At 42.4% G+C, this 19,387-nt stretch overlaps 1 long non-coding RNA gene across 1 annotated transcript; it reads left to right on the top strand.

Moving 5' to 3' along the window:
• Positions 1–10,957: 10,957 nt before the first annotated feature.
• Positions 10,958–11,867, top strand: LOC119020320. Its single transcript, XR_005075283.1, has 4 exons — positions 10,958–11,027; positions 11,107–11,138; positions 11,241–11,299; positions 11,729–11,867. It is a non-coding gene; the product is annotated as an uncharacterized LOC119020320 (long non-coding RNA).
• Positions 11,868–19,387: the final 7,520 nt, after the last annotated feature.

The following is a 19,387-nucleotide window of genomic DNA, read 5'->3' as shown; positions in this document are numbered from 1 at the left end:
GTTAGGGCTGTTTTGGCAGCAAAAGGGGGACCAAAACAATGTAAGGCAGGTTTTCATGATGTTAAGCCTGATGGGTGTAAATCTAGCTGTGGTTTTCTCTCCACTTCAGTGACCACTGTCAAATGGCATACATCTGTGCCACAAAGTTACAATGATCCAAACCATGCATCACCGGCAAAAGAAACACTTCTCTGAACAAATATATTTGTTGGGTTTACAATGATAAATTCCTGATCCTTGGCCTAGGCTTTTTATAAAAACATGTAATTCTATTGCAGACAAGCATGCACCTTTTAAGAAATTCAAATTAAAAAACAGGAATAATCTCTTCCAGTCAGAAATTGGCGATATATTACATGAAAGGTGCAGGTGCATGAACAAAATAAAACTAACTAAACTGAATTGTAGATAAATTCAGCTACATTTTCGTTGTTTCATTTTCTCCCTTGACTACTGCCTGTCCTGCGGCAGCCGCTGTGCTGCTACCCTTCCTCCAGTCCAGGAGGTGGTAAACAAACAAACAAACAAACAAAACAAACATTAAATGGAGTGCCTGTCAGTCAGCACAGGGGGAACACTAGCACCAAGGTCAGCACCAGGGAATAGCACCGTCTGTATTCACCCGTTTTTTCTTTGTTTTCTATGGGTGCTGCCATGACAGATAACTGCTTCCATCAGCGGTTCTCTGTTTCCGGGTGCTTTGCAAATGCACGACTGACTGCTGCTAACCTGTATAAACAAACTTGCATCTGGAGGCCCTGATCACACAGTGGACGGCGCAGGAGACCAAGAGATCCAATCCCAGCAATGGAGCTTGGGGTTAAGTGACAGCAGAGGTCCAGGAGCTCCTTCACTGAACACCTAAGGATGCCACCAGCAATGGCGGAGCAGTGACCATTCAACTTCGCCGCAAGCCGGGGGAGACCACAGCAGCAGAGGAGAATGACAAAGGAGCCAGGTGGCAGAGGTCATGGTGGAGGGAGGACCAGCGTTGCAATGATGGACAGCCCACAGAGTATTGAGTACTTGGTTTGAAAGTTAGCGTTGCTAGGCTAACAGCTGATCAGTGGGGCTAACAGCTGATCAGCAAAGAAAGGTGAGTCCATGGAGCCAATTGTTCAGGAGTGCAGACTTCCAAGTTAATAGCACAGCCCCAGAGCTTGGACAACTAGGGACAACTTGATTTTCTTTTTCCAACAGAAAAAAGCAGTTTTGCTAAGGATTGAGAAGCAACGATATTCACGCCAGCGTCCTCTGGCATCTGGGTTACCATGGTGATATATGAGCTGACATGGGACTGTCTGTGACAACCCACTGGATTTCTAGAGGTTAAGGGAAGCCATTTATTCAAGACTAGCCCAAGTGGCTTTACATTTAGTCAGTGCCTCTGCCTCCCAAGCATTTGTGGAGCGCATTTTCAATATGTGTGGACTTCTATCGTCGGGTCTGCGAAATCGGACTACGACTTCTCTTGAGCAACGTGTGTTCCTCAAGATTAACAAAAAGTTATTGCACTAAAGATATGTGGTGAGAGTGGTATGTGCGCCTGTGTGTGTGTATATGCATGTTTGTTAGCCCTCTCCACAATAGAGACCATTTTTGTAGAGATTTCATAATGGTGATGATCATATTGTGTGTCATGTTATTTCATCCTTTTCAACATCTACCAGTCAAGGCTATCTCTTAATACCTGAAAAACTAAAACTAAGACTAAAACTAAATAAAAACTAAACTGACACTAGTAAATTCCTCAAAATAAAAACTAAACTAAAACTACTAAATCATTTGTTGAACTAACTAAAACTAAACTGAATTTAAAAACAAACTGAAAACTAAATGAAAATAAAAACTAATGAAAATTCCTATACTATAATAACCTTGGTGCTGCGGGATGAGTGCTGATCTCTGAAACAAGTTTGAATTTCTGTCTTCCTGTTCTGGTCAACTTTGACAGGCCTACAACTTGTATGTCCATGTATGTATCTATATGCACACACTGACCTTTCACCTACAACCATAACCTTTTTTTTTAAAATAACAATTAGTGATGTTGTTTTGTATATTGTCAGAGTAATTATGCATGCCTGCATTTAGAGAGTGTTTAACATGCAGTTTTGGAGACACTCATTTTACAGGAAAACTATAAAGATAACATATTGCACAATAGCATGGCTCAAGATCTGACAAAGCCAGAAGCAAGGTGCATATCTGTATCGTTTGTGATGAATGTTTCCTCTAAGGAGTAAGTGTATCCCACAATTCACCTGTTTATAGCCTGTCTACCCCTTCACAATCCATGGCCTCCTCCAGGGGCTCTGATTTCCCTCACCATCAAAACATGTATCGTAGGTAAATGGCAGTCCACTGCTCCTCTGTGATTAGATTAATGCAGAGAACCTGTTTCATTACATTGTACAATGTATTATTTGTGTATATATGTAATACATAAAGATTCTACTTCTTGACAAGTCTTCTACTCTAAGTAGTGTTTATTTAAGAATACAAGTAGTACATTAAAGTAACAATAACTGAATCATTAATAATACATTCAAATCAAGCACTAACACATTTTGTCCAAAAGCAGTCATCCTCTAACCCCAGTCAGTTTTCCATATTTTGTTGAGTCAGATGTCATCTTTCAAACTACACAACTCTCACGGTCTAATTTTGGGTTAGAACATAAGGCACGATTTTATTCTTGCTTTGATCTCTGCACCAAAGAGTCAGCAGTAAGGTCTAGTCCACCTTCACCAGACTGGCCACTGTCAGTATCCACAGTGGACGTGAGAATAATCCTGCATTCTGGTTGTTTTAGATTTTGGGTCATAAGTCTAAAAATAGTATTCAAATCACTCTAATTGTTCAGGGTCTATCTCATTCATGATCATTCTACTGAATATCAGCAGAACCTTTTTTTGATTAGAAAACTGCAACCTGCTCAAATAACCGTCCCTATTGTTTTTAATGTATTCCTGTTGGTTTTTTTCCCCCAATGACAACTGCATGTACGTTCAGTTGTGCATTTAATTGCTAGATACATCCTCTTAACAACCCCAGACCATGAGAATGTAACAGTTCTGAATTAACTGAGATTTAATTCCTCCTCAGAAATCATGGAATAATTAGCTCAGTCACAATAATAATTTATGACCAATCCAACATTTCCCTGTGATTAGTGCTGGCCATTTACTGACTGCACATGGTATTTAAATTTGGCAGGAATGGATAAAACTGGCTTGACATAATGTAGTTGCATGCGAGGCAGTGGCATCCAGGCGGGATGTTTGGTGTGATGCCTGAAGGTTTGATTGGCATCAATGTTGTAAACATCACAGAGGGAACCACTCAGCATTAGCCTCAACAAAGAAAGCTCATTTCCCCATTATCCTTATCAGAAGGTCTATGATTCCCGTTTAGAGATTATCCATCAGGCCATCATGTGCTGACTTGGATGACGTCAAAAACCTTTTATCAGATAGAATTCTCACACTCTACATGGCCAAGTTGACAATTTGCAGTGGAATGCATTCCCTCTCAGCTTTGGAACAAATTGCTTCCTTCCTTCTTTACTTTATGCTCCCTTTCTCATTAGTCCCATACACGCGTTATGGTTGTTTCACTTCCCTTGGGCATGCAGTGTTGTATTACTTAATTCTAGATAAATAAAATTCTTTATCACACTATGCAACAGAATAGCAATTAACAATACTTAGGAACAAACAGATGCTGAATATGTTTTTACCTTTCAAATTAAGGGTTGGGTATTAATCTTAGAATGTGTCTCTGAAATCACTTCATATTAAACTTATACATTAAAATGACAGAATCCGACATGGTTATACGAAGTGTGGGTCTGCAGAATAAGCTGCAGTTCTGTATACCATACCTGTGAAAAAAATGCCACATCTCATTAAGAACTACACAATTATGTCAGGACACTGCCTGGCAACATGTATTGTTTGCTCAGTTGAAGATAATTTGAAATACATAAAAATTGTAACAACAAACATTAACACTTAGATCAATAATATACCCCTGATTTAACATAGTTGACAGACACAGATCGTGTTAACATGCTTTTATCATTCATTGAAGTTGGCTGAACACAACCTCCTGCATAATCAAGTCCACCTGTTTGTTGTGAAATTGACACAATTTTTCTACAGGCCAATAAGAGTGTCTTGCTGTGTCAACACAGATACAACACAGTTGTAGCAAACTGTCATACGCTTATTAAACTTAGCTAACACTATGAAAACTTATTGCACACTTCCTCAAACTTTCCAGTTCAGTAACTTCCAGTAACTTTTCTGTCCAGTTCAAGAAAACAGACTGGTTTATAAGGTCAAGCAAATACAAATGTATTCACTGTCAGTACTAACACTTATTTTTTGTCCATCTTACTCCCTCTATATCCAAAGGGGTTGTCCAGTTTGGTGGGTAGAATTGTGGCAAAAACTAGGATCCTAGAAATATTGTTCTGAAATGGTGGTCCTAAAAGTGCAGCCTCCTCTACTTCAGCTATACCCTACTCCTGTTATGTTACATTTGGGGCGAATTTAACCATGGAAAGTGGAGTCAAAACTTTTATGCCTTCACTGTGCCATAATTCACCACAACTGACTGACTTTACTGCAGAAATAAACATGTTTACAGTCTGATACAAAAAAGGGTTTGGTCTCTATAATTAATTTCACTATTGATGACAACTGTACATGTATTTTCATTACTGGTGCATCAAGCTTGGTGAATTTCACTGTCTTCAAGGAGCAGCGCCTGGATGTTTGTCGATTACAGTGCTATCTTAGACCAGTGCTTAATTTGATGACCTGTTGGCTCCATAAGGGCCAGGATTTCCCAGCAAGACACCTACTACAAGCATTCCATCCCAGCTGTGGAGCACCTGTCCATCTGTCTCTGGTTAGTGGTAGTTTTTTAATAGGTGTGTCAGAATCAGCAAATTCTAAAACTCTAGAAAAGGCAGTATACATTGACTGAATTAATCTGTCAATTTGCATCCAGATCAAAGCCATGGAGTTTGGATTGATCAGAGCTATGCTGTGCTAAAACATATTTCCATGACTTACCAGGTAGTCTAACTCCCATTTTGTCCTGTCCCAGTAGAGTAGATGTGCTATCGTACAGTGCTGGGTGTCCATAAACAGCCTCAATAAGTAATTGTTATCCTCTACTCCAGAGGTGTCAAACTTTAACCCAAACCGTAACCCTTTCCAAAGTAAGTATTCATTTTTACATAACTGTATTCTTTAGGGTGTTAAAGTGTCTGAAGCAGTATTTTACAGTAAGTAGGGTTATGTGCTGTGTAATTTGCTCCTGAAACCAGGTATCTTTTAACCTTCACAAGTGCATCGATATCAGGCGTCAAATCCTGAGTAGCAGCCAATTTCAGGATGGGATTTAAAGCAAGATCTGTCAATTTGGGGTACTCAGGCAAGAGATACTGGCTGTATCCCAATCCAGGGGCTGTATCCTACAAAGGACCTGGCCTTTGCGGCCTTCGATGGTGAGTCCTTCGGAGAGACTTTCAAAGGCCAGGTCAATCGTTGCTAAATGGGACGGTCTAGCATTCAGAGCATTTGCTGGTTGCGTCAACCAGATGTTCCCACCCTTACTCTTACGTGAAGATTTCTGCTACACAGGCCCACGAAAATCATCTACGCCATGCGATGTCACCATTTTCCTTCTTTCTTTCTTTTTTTTCGCGCGTGCAAAGAACCTCGGGATATGGGAGGCCGCAAAGGATACTGCATCCTCCAAAAAGAGGGAAAAGAGGGCCACATTCGTGAGGTGCAATTGGAAAAGCCTTCGAATCGGCACAGCCTTCACGCAGCGTTGTCATTTCCAAGGATGTAGCCCCTGAATATTACCACAAATAAAATGTGTCCAAGCCCAAAGAGGCAATTTTGTCCTTCAAATCTGAATCACACTGCAGGCAATTATTTCAAGTTGGATTTTGACAAGCAGAGCAGAACCCTGACTATAAATGAAGAGTGAAATCTGTCTATCACCAGAGATCTGAAACCATCACTCATACTCCCACAGCAGTCCCGTAATCTTGTCTTTGAACTGAATTAATGTCAGCGTTAACTCTGTTCGCACTCACATCTTTTAGACAAGGAAATGAGCAGGGCTTCAACTTGAATGTCTGTATGCTGTTTTAACATTGTGTGTCTTTGCAGCATTTTGTTCAGATTATGTAAGTGCTCTGTAATATCCACCATGAATTCTAGATACTGCAGCCATCCTGGGGACTGTTTCTGCACGAACTGTCCAATTTCCTCTTGTAGATCAAAGAAACGATTTAGCATGGCCCCTCGGCTTAACCACCTTACTTTTTTTGAAGCACAAATTAATATCTCAGGCACTTGAGATACACTAAAACTTGAGCTTTGGAGCAAAAAAATGTATCCATGTCCTGGGCTCCATACCAAAGGGCAAACTGAAAAGTCCTGGGAGTCCTCATAGTTGCAGCTGGGTGAATGTACAAAAAGAGGATGTGAGATTCTCACACAGACCACATTGTCTTCCTTCACTCCTAGGCTCCATAGACTTTTGCAAAATGTTGGATTGAGATTGATATTGTCAAGTCATGCGATTGATGACATAAATTTCACCTGCTTGAGTCATTCGGGCGGGCAAATTCTCGCCTATTTGTGTTTATTTGTTTCTTGTCATTGACTTTGTACTGTATGTAATCTAGACGCACAAATAATCCGCCTCATGTTTGGTCTAAATGCCCCATAACAGACCAAAGCCTCAGGACAGATGCCAGTGTTTTGGATAAACAAGCTGTTTGCAGGGGAAATGACCATGACTGCAGGGGAAATTGCCACAAATGCAGGGGAAATGGCCATGAACCCTAATGCAGGGGTGAAGCTAAATGATAGAGCAGGGAAATGGCCATGACTGCAGGGAAAATGCAAAAAAACAAGTGCAGGGGAAAATGCAAAATTATAGGCAGGGATGTGGCCAGAGATTTGGCCAAAGAGAGACAGTAATGCTGCTTGGAAATAGTTTGGACCGATGTGAAAGATTATGCTATTTGGCAGATTCTCTGCAGTTTCTCATTGGGGCGAGATGCTTTCATCTCAACAAACTGATGGTTTACTCTTTGGAGAGCAGAATTACACTAAACAGTTTAGAGTTCAGAGTTTAAGTTTCGACAGAGAGGAAACAGAGCTATCTTGAGTTTGGGTCAATACGAAAAAAGTCAGCAAGGAGATGGAGCACTGATGTCTTCTGACAGGTTGTTAAATATTAGCCTTTGGCAAAATATAACACTGACACCTTATGCCGAAGATAGGCCAGTGAGACAGATCAGTGGGAACGAACTTAAATGTGCCATATGCCCTGACCATTTATCAGTCAGTTTATCGACTATGGCGTAGGTAGGGAGAAAGGCACAGGAGGGATGAGACTGATAACACTATCAACTGGGCTGCAACAAGGAACTGATGAATCCAAAATGAATCTTTTCACCAGAAACACCAGACACAGAGAGGGGTAAAAGGAGCTGATTAAGTTCTTTCTCCAGTAACTGTAACAGTCGTTTACCACATAAGTAGAGTCCGGAGATTATAAATAATCCCTACATGGAAACCTTGAGAGGGGCCAATGAGCAGGTTATTGGTGAACATGGAGTCTGGGCCAAAATACATTTCTCATCTGCTGCCAAGTTATGAACCATCATGATCTCTGAGGTCTTCTAGTACAGGTCTGCTTTCAGTCCCTAGAGTCAGAACTAAACATGGAGAAGCAGCATTCAGTTATGATGTGCCACATATCTGGAACACACCTCCTGAACGATGCAGGTCTGCTCCAACACTTACCTCTTTTAAATCAAGCCTGAAGACCTTTCTGTTTTCTGCTGCTTTCCATTGAAGCAATTTTAAGGCTTTGAACTACACTGTGACTTTTATTTTCTATTCTTGTCTCTAAACCTTTACTATTTCAGCCCACTTTGCTTTTTCTTGTTTTAATGTTGTTTCTTGATTTCTTTTTAAATTTATTTCAAACGCAATCTTTAATTTATTTTAATGTTATTTATGCACCCCTGTACTTTGAGTTGCCTTGTGTCTGAATTGTGCTTTTAAAATAAACTTGCCTTGCCTTGCCTCACTACGGACCTGTTCACCTGTCACCTGTCACCATGGGTAATGGAAGATCTCTCCCCAACAAGACTGACAAGCTAAAAGCTCTCATTAGGGGACTACTGTCAGGGCAGCATCGTGGTGTTTATCTCCATAAAGTGAGTAACAGCGCTGACCCTGGACATGGATGCTAATCTTGATGGCTTTCAACTGCTGAGGGCAGACCGGAGGGCAGAGAGCAGTCAGAGGAAAGCAAAAGGGCTGGCTGTGTTTGTTAACTTCTTGACAAAATCACTGTTAAGGAAGAAGTCTGCAGTCAAGACACTGAACTTTTAGCGGTTAGCATGAGGCTGTACTACCTCCTGAGGGAGTTTACACAGGTGATCGTGATCACAGTGTATATCCCCCCCTCTGCTAATGCTGATTGATGTGATCTTCTCAACTCAGTCACAAGCCCACTGCAGACACAGCACCCAAAGGCCCTATTCCTGATCTCTGGGGACTTCAATCATGCCTCTGTCCTCCACTCCACCTACATTCAAGGAGTATGTCACCTGCCACACCAGAGAAAATAAAACACTGGACTTGTTTTATGTCAACAGCAAGGAGGCATACAACTCATCCCCCATCCCTCACCTGGGAAGATCTGACCACTACCTTATACATCTACTGCCTGTGTACAAGACTAAGGTTAACAGGCAACTAGCAAAAACCTAAGGAGGGAAGAGGCTCTGAGGGACTGTTCTGACTGTGTGTGAAGAATTGAGCATTTCTCATGGGGAGGATATTGACAGTTTAACAGGCTACATAGCTGACTGCACAAGCTGTGTAGGATAACACTGTAAAGGACTGTACAGTGTTTTTCAAACAACAAACCCTGGATTAACCCTGACATAAAGGCTCTCCTTAAAAAGAGGGCCTTTAGGTAAGGTAAGGCAACAATGAGGAGCTGAAGGCTGTGCAGGAGGAGCTGAGGAAGAAGATCCGAATGGGTAAGAGCAGCTACAGGAGGTAGATAGAGAACCAGCTGTAGCAGAGAAATGTCAGTGGAGTCTGGAAAAGCATTTAAACCATCTCAGGGCAGAGGAAGCCAGACTCTCAGGCTGCCAGGGATCAGTCTTGGGTGAACGACCTGAACCTATTCTTCAATAGGTTCCACCAGACACTCACCCCTCCCACAACGTAGGCATCTCTGCTGCCCCCGACTACTTCTACCCCCCATTTCCTGCTCCATTCCCACCTCTACATCCCTTTCCATTGTATTCAGCTTGCAGGCCCCTTCTGACATTCAACCACCTCCCCCACCCGCCACTCTGCTCCCCTGCTCCAATCTGTCCCTCTCCACTATCCAGGTGAAGAACGAGCTGAGGATGATGATGCAAAAAAGGCTCTCATTCCAAGAAGATCAGCTCCAGGTTCCTAAAGTCCTGTGCAAACCAGCTGTGTAGGGTTGTGGAGTACCTCTTCAACATAAGCCTCAGGTTGGGAAAGTGCCCATGATGTGGAAAACCTCCTGCATGATACTAGTACCAAAGTCCCCTCACCCAAAGGACTTCAACAGCTACAGACCAGTTACTCTCACTCCACACCTGATGAAGACCCTGGACATCTGGTCCTTATCCATCTACACCCACTGGTGGGTCCACTCCAGTTTGCATACAGTTTGGACAACACCATCATCTTCCTCCTAGACAGCTCAGTCAGTGCGTTTACATGTACAAATCTTGTGCCTGCGCAGAACGCAAAATCCGATCCGATCCGCTGGAACATATACATGCAGGAGTAATGCGACTATCAATCAAATGCTTTAATTCTACTATGAGAAATCCGATCTGGTCTGAGTTTAGTCAGACTAAGGTGTATACATGCATCTTAAAGATCTGATTATAGTTGGACTAACCCAGTAAGGCCACATGCTTGATTTGGTTTTATACAACTGTCCCAGCCCTTTTAACTGTTAAACTCAGGATGCCTGTGTGTCTGAACACAAACTAGTTTCATTCAGGGTTGTTTTGTCACTTTTACACTATTTACCATTCATTTTCAGGTTTTACTATCACAGTTTTACTGATCAACTGCTAGGTTTTTTACACTATGTCTGCAGGCAAGTTCTCTAAGCTTTTTACTGCTGTTTCCTTAACTGCTTTTAATTCACATATTAATACAGAGGAGTTGGTCTTATTTTAACCACACCTGTCAGACGACATTGACTCGGTTGCCCCCTACAGTGTAAAAATATCAGACACAAAACTGCAGCCCTTGCTAAATTAAGTCACACGTTCTATTAAAAAGAGAATATAGAAGAAAAGAAAGAAAATAATTAATTTATTAGAAAATAATTAGACATTTAATTCAATTTAATTTAATTAGAAAATAATTGATTTCATTAGATTTGGAAAGCTACAGTGTAGAATTATCAAAAAGCAGTTAAAGAAGCTAGAGCATATTTTTATTCAAACATAATAACGAGCCTTTCTAATCCCATAATTCACTTTAAACTTTAGACTTAAAATTTCAGTGGCCCCTTTTTTATGCCTTTTGATATGCCAGTATTTCAATTCACATTCAAAGTTATCTAATGATTTTAAATCTGTTTCGCAGTCATTTCTAACAGAAATGTCTCAGATAAGTCAACCCAGTGGCCTCACAGCCACAGGGGATTTCATCTTCCCCACATTTTCTTAGGGTATTAAACCACCTGCCTGCCCACTAAGTGTACCAGCATATTGAAATGGGGCGCACCTCAGTCCCCTATACATGAAAACCCATTGGTCAAGTTAGATTGATTGACATCCATCAAGCCAATCACAGCCATTTGACCAAACCCACTAGTCCTGGCCATCCGGGAAAATAAACACTTACATGCTAACACAGAGCAGCCATCACTCCCTGCCGCAGACAGCGAACAGAGTTGAGGTATGAAATGGTTATTGAACAAGGTAATAATGTTTTGTCTGTAAATAACTAAACTATGTCTTGCTTTGTGGCATGTCAGGTAATATTAAGTGATCCAGGTGGCAAGCAAAGGTAATGCAAGTCAGATAAAGTTAATGGTTACTGACAGATAGTTTTCTAGAGACATCCACTGATTTTGATATTATTCAACAAGATCATTATTCTTTTTGTTAGGAATGCCAAAAAGGAAGAGGTAGCAGAAGATTGACTTCCTTTTCAGGTCAAGTTGTCATGTAAGTGGAGTTATGTGACAGGAGGGAACAGAAAGCTAGCTTTCAGTCCATAAATGCACAAATTCAATTTTAAAATAGTACATTCATAGTCTTGCATCAGTGCCATGTAGGTCTTTATTTACATAACTTAAAGCTATTAGTTGGAGCTTTAAACCTTCTTTTCAATAAAGTTAATCTCCTACATTAACTCATCCCTATTACTGCTCTCAGAAACTAGACAAGAATAAAAATGAAGACAATGAAATGCAATAAAACTATTAATATTCCTAAAGAATATGTGGAATAAAATAATATAGTACAATAAAGGCTAGGATGAAAGATTAGTTAACACAGATTAGAACAACAAAATATATGTAAAATAATTAATGAAAAGCAAAATATTTCAACACTTCCATGTTCAGGAATATTAACATTGATTTCTTTATGTAGGATGTTTATGAGGAAGGGAAGTCCAGGAGTCAGGACAAAGGAGAGCATGGAGAAGATGAGGGAGAGAGCACAAAAGAAGAAGGGGAGAACATGAGAGGAGAGGGAGATAACAGAAGAGGGAGGGAACACAGTGTTCTTGCTAATTTCACTCACTCACACTTGTTCTTTAATAAAACATATAAATTAATTGCTTAATACCATGGTATGTGATTGCTTGTGAATAAATAGTATCTTGGGATAAAGACCATTCTGCTATTACGTACATTTTGAATGCAATATTATTTGCAAATCCTAGTGAAGAAAATCTAGAATTGCATTGCATTAGTTTTGGAAACTGAAACAGGGGCCAAAGGTGGTTGTGGTGCTCATGTGCTACCCCTAGAACCCCCTAAAATTTTTGCTCCATCCCTGAGTCAACATGTGCAGCCATGACAAATTTCCATCAAATTTCTTAGAGCTCTTTGACACAGTTGGAACCAGTATTTTCTTAATTATAAATAGCTCACTATAAATGGCCATGTAATGTGTACTGTGAAACATGCTGCAGTCCAATCTCTTTCAAAGAAACTAACAAGGAACCACTGTTCTTGGTTCATTTTAGGCCAAATTAATAACTCCGATTTTTATTGAAATTTAGAAAAAGTGGTTTCAACCCAGCTTTTTGCATTTATCTGTCACTATATCATCTCTGAGGAGCTCATAATTCTTTGAGATTGCAACTTTTGACCAAAAGACCATGCGATTTTTAATTGAACATCTTAGAACAAATGTTGGCTTCAACACACCAACGGCTTAATTGGTTTTATTCCTCCCTTTTAGAGAGAACTTGTGGGTCATTCCATGCCAACTCACAGAGGGCCTCCCAGTTTATTTCAGGGATAATTTTCTTGAAAAAAATCATCTCAGAACTTTTATTAAATTCACAAGACCTGGGGCACTGTTTAGCTCAGTTAGTAGAGCGGGCTTCCCACGTTCAGAGGCTTTGCTCTCGCTGCAGCAGCCCTGGGTTCCAGCCCCAGCCTGGCTGCATGTCACTCCGCCTCTCTCTCATCCTGTTCACTGTCATATAATGTTGATACATATAAATAAACAAAGCCATATAAGGCCAATTTATATATATATATACACACACACACACACACACGCGCGCGCACACACACATACATTTGGTGTGGCAGCATCGATGATCCCATTTTTTTAAATTCTAAGTTCGAGATTGTGACTTAGTTTCGGCCCATATACCATCTGACTCTTCAGGACATGCCCAGACATTCAGGAGTGCCATACTGTACTGCCTTAAAGACATATATTCACGGACTTAGCTGAAGACCCAGTTGGTGATGTGTGACGTAGAGCCAACAAGAGAAGATTACCACTCAAACCATGATCCATAGTGCATGAACAGGTGTCACATAGTGGAACAGAAAGAATACGATACTGACTTCTTATGAATGCTTGAACATAACCAGAGAAACATTTGTGTGACAGAAAACAAACAGCTGATAAAACAGCCAGATGCTCAACATGCTTTAGTAGGCTAATATTTTAAGATGGCTAAATCAGTGGAAGATAAAGCGAATGATTGCCTGTAGAAAGACAATGTCTAAATCTCCTTAATTTGGTCCCTCAGTTTGGGCAGTTGCCTCCTGATAAGCAGCCATGGGTTCATGTCAAAATCAGTGAGCACAAACATGAGGCAGAATTTCCTTCCTCTCATTAGGCTTTCCTTTTTGCTCCCAACAGATGGCTGGAGCCTTAACATCCAGCAATGAACATGGGCTTTCCTGTGGCAACTGCTTTAGCTCCCTGTCAAGCAAGGGGGTCCTGGACATTTTCAACAAACTGAACACAAAAGGAAACTGGCACTGGGCATGCCATTAGGAGCACTGAGATTATACTAAGATAAGATTATTAAAGCTACAGTAACCAGCATTCAGGATGTAACATGTATTACCCTTTAATAAGAGAATAGGATTTAGATTGAATAGGCTAGATGGATCAGAAGCTCTAAGGTCGACTACGGAGCCCAGGATCGACCAACCGACTGCTCAGGAACGACACAAACACATTGTTCTCTTTAAGAAACAAAAGATGCTTCCCTTTTTATTGCAGATGGGAAGAAAACACATTAATAACACATTTATGACAACTCCTACCCGGGTAAGCATGAAAAATAAAAAATAAAATAAAATACTGCAGCTGCTTTAATTTCTAGTGTTCAGTTCAGTTAGCACCGCATAGGTGAAATATCAGTTCCACCTCACTGGGGTATGGGTGGTGTGTGTATTGGTGCAAAAAAAGGATCCAGGTTCCACGACGTCGGTATCTAAGCGTCTACTGGGGTCTAGCTCGCCATCAACTTCAATTGGCTCCAACCTCCAGGTCCGTATCTCAATGGAATCCAACGAAAAAAAACCTGACCTACGATAAGTAGGATCAGAGCATTCATTGTCAATCTCTAAACTCTCAATGATTTATACGAGATAAATCATGTTAAATCTGCATAAACCATTTCAATGGAAAATAATTATTCTCTTCACTGAATTACTGTTTTTTACTGAATTACTGTTGCAATATAACCTCACAATTTACATTAACAAAATAAACAACATTCAAATAATCATATTATGATACTCAAGTTATTGAAATAACCTCTCAAAACAATATGAAAACATTTTGTGCTTTTTACAGGATAATATTCACACAACCATCATTAACCATTAAGAAAATAAAACATATAATTGTGCACAGTTGTTAACTTGTGGCTAAATGTGCTTTAACTTCAGAAATAAAGTGCTAAACACACCCAGAATATAGCTCCATGTGCATGGAAAGAGAGTAAACAAGAGAAAATAACGTTACATATGCACCTTTAAAATGTCGGTCAAATGCTACAGCATTTGTGTATCTGGTGTGTCTGCCTTGAGGCTAATTAGCACAGGGAGCTAGCGCTCCGACATTAGCTCGTCTGCTAACGTTAGCTCGTTATCGCTATTAGCATTAGCTCGTTATCACTAACGATTAGCTCGTCCCGCTATTAGCATTAGCGATTTAGCATTTCGAGTCGGTTGCTCACCGATGCTTTCTCCTCCCGAGCGGCTCCTCCAGCTGCACTCACGCAGGTCCTTGTCGTCCGGGGGATCTTCTCCAGCAGTTTTCTCCGTGTTTTGTCCGTGTTTTTCAGTGTTTTATCAGTGTTTTATCATCCAAAGTGTGTTTTTCCTGCGACTCGAGCTCAATGTGGCTTCCTCTCTTCCTTCTAGCAGCTTCAAGAGGAAGTGAACCTGCTCCGATCGGGTCAGTGGGTGGGAGCTTCTCCTCCGACTGGATGAGAAGTCCGTCTTCCGATCAGCTCTTTCAACTAAAACTCCACATAACTTTTTTTAATCACGGTTCTGTTCTTCTTTTTAAGTGAACATCGGTATTTTAATTATTAACAAAACATTCTATTTAATGAATTGATTTTTCCACTATGAATTTCACTGTTTTTAATTCAAACATCCTGGTTTTATACATATAATGAACTAATTTACTGATTTTAACTCATTTGTCTCGGTTTTTTAGTACACAATGAAATATTTTTAATATACATTTTTAACCTGGGTTACACCCTCCCCTCTTGAATCTATGCACGCCTCTGTGCATGGGAACTGCTGTCCAGTAACAGGTTGAAGGATGAGTTCAGGTTAGTCTGTTCGGCTTCCAATAGCACTTCAGTAAGAGCGTTGTTCAGGCCTTGAAACAGAGATTGAACAATAGATACCAGCGGACTGCCAAGGCGTAAATACTGCAGCCGTTCAGGCCTCTCTCTGTTTCTGGTTGAACGTCGCACAGTATCACTGGTAACTCCTGAACCATTATTAATCTCTCTTTCTTTTCCTCCAACGGGGACATCCTCTTCAGCAGGAACATCTCCAGCGGATCCAGGGACAGTGGTAGGTAAGTATTCACTCGATGGTTCTGTAGTCTTTACTTCTTTTTCAGATTCTGTGCGAGACGAAGCAACAGGTAGGACTTCAGGTAGGTCTCCTGTTTCGGTGCTGCTTGAGTCGCCACATGGATTATCAGGTAAGTGATCGTCACCAACTGGAGCGTCAACAGGTAAGTGTTCTTCACCAACTGGAGCGTCAACAGGTAGGTGTTGCTCAGATAGGTTCCTCCCCTCGTTCTTTGGTGAAGGGGTCTCAGGGTGGGTGTCTGGTCTGGGAACTTCATAGACAGTTGTAAATCTCGTAGTCTCTGTATCAGGTTGCTCTCGGAACCACTCACATGGAAAGTCATCCTCAGAGTCGCACTGATCCTGTACATCGTCAGATTGTTCAACGGACTTCCATGTTCGTGGCTTGCGTGGTTTTGGCAATTCTGACCTTTCAACGTCCAATGGAAGAGAACCACAGGGAAGTACGAGGTCTCTGTGAAGGGTTCGCAAGGGGCCTTCCTTGTTCTCTGGTCTGAGGGTGTAGACTGGGAGATCTCCAGCTTGCTTCACCACCACATAGACATCCGTCTCCCACTTATCGGCAAGCTTGTGTTTGCCGCGCAGGCGGACAGCTCTCACCAACACCCTGTTGCCAGCCTCCAACTTGGAAGCAGTGACACGGCTGTCGAATCTTGCCTTGTTCCTCGTGGCTGTCTTTGCGGCGTTTTGAGTGGCTATCTTGTAATTCTCTTCCAGATGAGACTTTAGTCTTTGAACATACTGTGAGTGGGACTTGAACTCACCGTCCTTCAAGGGTAACCCGAAGGCTAGATCGACAGGTAGCCTCGGTTGACGACCGAACATGAGTTCATAGGGTGTGAACCCTGTTACATCATTCTTCGTACAGTTGTACGCGTGTACAAGAGGTTTCACAAAGTTTCGCCACTGCGATTTGTCTTTGTTGTCAAGTGTTCCCAACATGCTCAGCAACGTTCTGTTGAAACGTTCGACTGGATTCCCTCTGGGATGATAGGGCGTCGTACGGATTTTACGGATTCCAGCAATTTTGCAGAGCTCTTTGATTATCCGTGACTCGAAGTCAGGTCCTTGGTCGCTATGCAATCGCTCTGGGATTCCATAATGGACCATGAAGTTGTCCCAAAGGCACCTGGCGACGGTCTGAGCTTTCTGATTTGGCGTTGGTATGGCAATTGCATACTTCGTAAAATGATCCGTCATCACCAGAATATCCTTCGTATTGCTTCTGTCAGGCTCAACAGACAAGAAGTCCATACAAACAAGCTCTAACGGCCTGGTGGATGTTATGTTCACCAACGGTGCTGCCTTTTCTGGCTGTGCTTTTCTGCGGATGATTTTTCTTTCGACATCGGCCGCCATCTTTGGCCAGAAAAATCTGGTCCGTACTAAATCCAAGGTACGTTCGGTACCTAGGTGGCCCATATCATTGTGAAGACTCTGAAGAACAATCGTCCGGAGCTCCTCAGGTAAGACAAGTTGATATGTGACTCTGCCATTGTCTTGACGTCGTCTGTACAGTACATCATTTTGCATTTCGAGATGATTCCACTCCCTTAAAAGGAAGGGAATGTCAGGAAGCTCTTTTCTGACTGTCGGAGGCAACTTTTCTCCACTTTCGATTTGAGCTATTACCTCTTGGAGACAGGGGTCAGCTCGCTGCACATCTCTGATTTCAACCTCGGACAGATGAGGGAGACAAGGTAAGCCGCCATGCTCGACCACAAAACTGTCCGGCAGGGCGTCAGGAGAGGTTGCTAGGGATTGCACCAGCGCGATGCCTCCATCACTGTCTCCGCAGTCATCTGGTATGCCACAAACAAGATGCCGCTCACAGATGGCGTGCACGATGTCTTGGCTCACACCACCCTCAAGTTCAGCCAAATGTGTTTGTGTGAACTGATTGATGCGCTCCTGTTCTTTCTGGGACTTCAGGTCATTTGAGGGCTCTCCGTGTGGCCTCCTAGAAAGACCGTCCGCATCAGAGTTCAGTTTACCTGGCCTGTATTGGAGCGTGAAGGTGAATGTTGAGAGGGCTGCCAGCCATCTGTAACTGGTGGCGTCCAGTTTGGCACTGGTAAGGATGTATGTCAGGGGGTTACTGTCTGTTATGACAGTAAATTGGTTACCGTACAGGTAATCACAAAATTTCTGGACAACAGCCCACTTTAAAGCTAGGAATTCTAGCTTGTGCGCCGGGTATCTTGACTCGCTGCGCGACAGGCCCCTGCTAGCGTACGCAATCACTCGCATGTGACCATCTTGCTCTTGGTATAAGGCTGCCCCAAGGCCCGTCGTACTGGCGTCGGTGTGGAGGACGTACGGCACCTTGGGGTCAGCGAACCCGAGGACAGGAGCTGTGGTGAGCTTCTCGATGATGGTATTGAACTGTAGCTCACAGCTGTCAGTCCAGCGATCACCGAATGGCTTCTTTGGATCGTGGTAAGTCTGGTAAGTCTGTGTCTTGTGCTTGGTGTTTTTGTGTAGTGGGGGATAACCCGATGTCAAGTCAGTGAGGGGTTTGACTATGCTGGAATAGTCCTTTATGAATCTTCTGTAGTACCCCGAAAACCCGAGAAAAGACCTTAGCTGTTTCAGGTCTTGAGGTCTTGGCCACTTTTTCAGGGCTTCCACTTTTCCGGGGTCGGTCCCCACTCCGTCCTGGGACACGATATGCCCCAAATACTTGACCGACGTTTGAAAAAACATGCATTTCTCCGGGGAGAGCTTAAGGCCGAACTCTCGCAGACGGGTCAAAACTTTCATCAGCCTCACTTCATGCTCTTCCAATGTATTGGAAAAAACAATGATGTCATCGAGAAACACAAGAACTTCCTTTAAATTCATCTCACCCATACATCTCTCCATGAGACGTTGGAACGTGCTCGGAGTGTTTGTGACGCCTTGAGGCATCCGATTAAATTCCCAAAACCCCAGGGGACAGACGAAGGCGGTTTTGGGTTTATCCGCTTCTTCGACCTCTATCTGATAATAACCGGATTTTAGGTCGAGGACCGAAAACCACTTTGATCCGGTGAGTGTAGAGAAGGCTTCTTCCAGGTTTGGGAGCGCATAAGCATCCTTCACCGTCTGGAGATTGAGTTTCCTATAATCAATACAGAGACGGACGTCTCCGTTCTTCTTCCTCACTACGACTATAGGAGACGAGAATGAGGAGTCAGACTCTCTGATCACTCCAGCTTGAAGTAGTTCTTGTAGATGCTTACGGACGGCCTCCAGGTCATGGGGATGTATGGGGCGGGCTCTGTGTTTGAACGGGGTCTCGTCAGAGAGCTTTATTTGATGCTTGACCTGGTCAGTCCTGCCGAAATCAAGGTCGTTCTGTGCAAAAACTTCCGGCATGCTGTTCAGTTTCTTTGTAATGCGCTCTTTCCATTCGGCAGGGGCGGGAGAGTCGCTGAAGTTGAACGTGATGTCGGGCATCTGGGGACAGTCTGATCTTGAGGTAAGTACACCATGTTCTTTTGAGAAAACTCTCTGAAAGGCACTGATCTCACCAATAATACACCTCTGAGGAACGATAACATCGTGGTCTGACTCGTTGGTAAGTATTACTGGGACTTTGCATGGCTGTTTAGCTGGCAAATCAACAAGACAGGTTTTCACCAGCAACCCACCTGGCAACGAAGATGAGGAAGGATGTTCCAGGACCACTGACTTCTCAGTAGAGAACCTACTGGCTG

Source organism: Acanthopagrus latus, chromosome 5 (genome assembly GCF_904848185.1).
Source record: "Acanthopagrus latus isolate v.2019 chromosome 5, fAcaLat1.1, whole genome shotgun sequence".
Taxonomy (NCBI): Eukaryota; Metazoa; Chordata; class Actinopteri; order Spariformes; family Sparidae; genus Acanthopagrus; species Acanthopagrus latus.
Note: the sequence above shows the minus strand (reverse complement) of the source record. Positions and strands in the feature narration are given on the sequence as shown.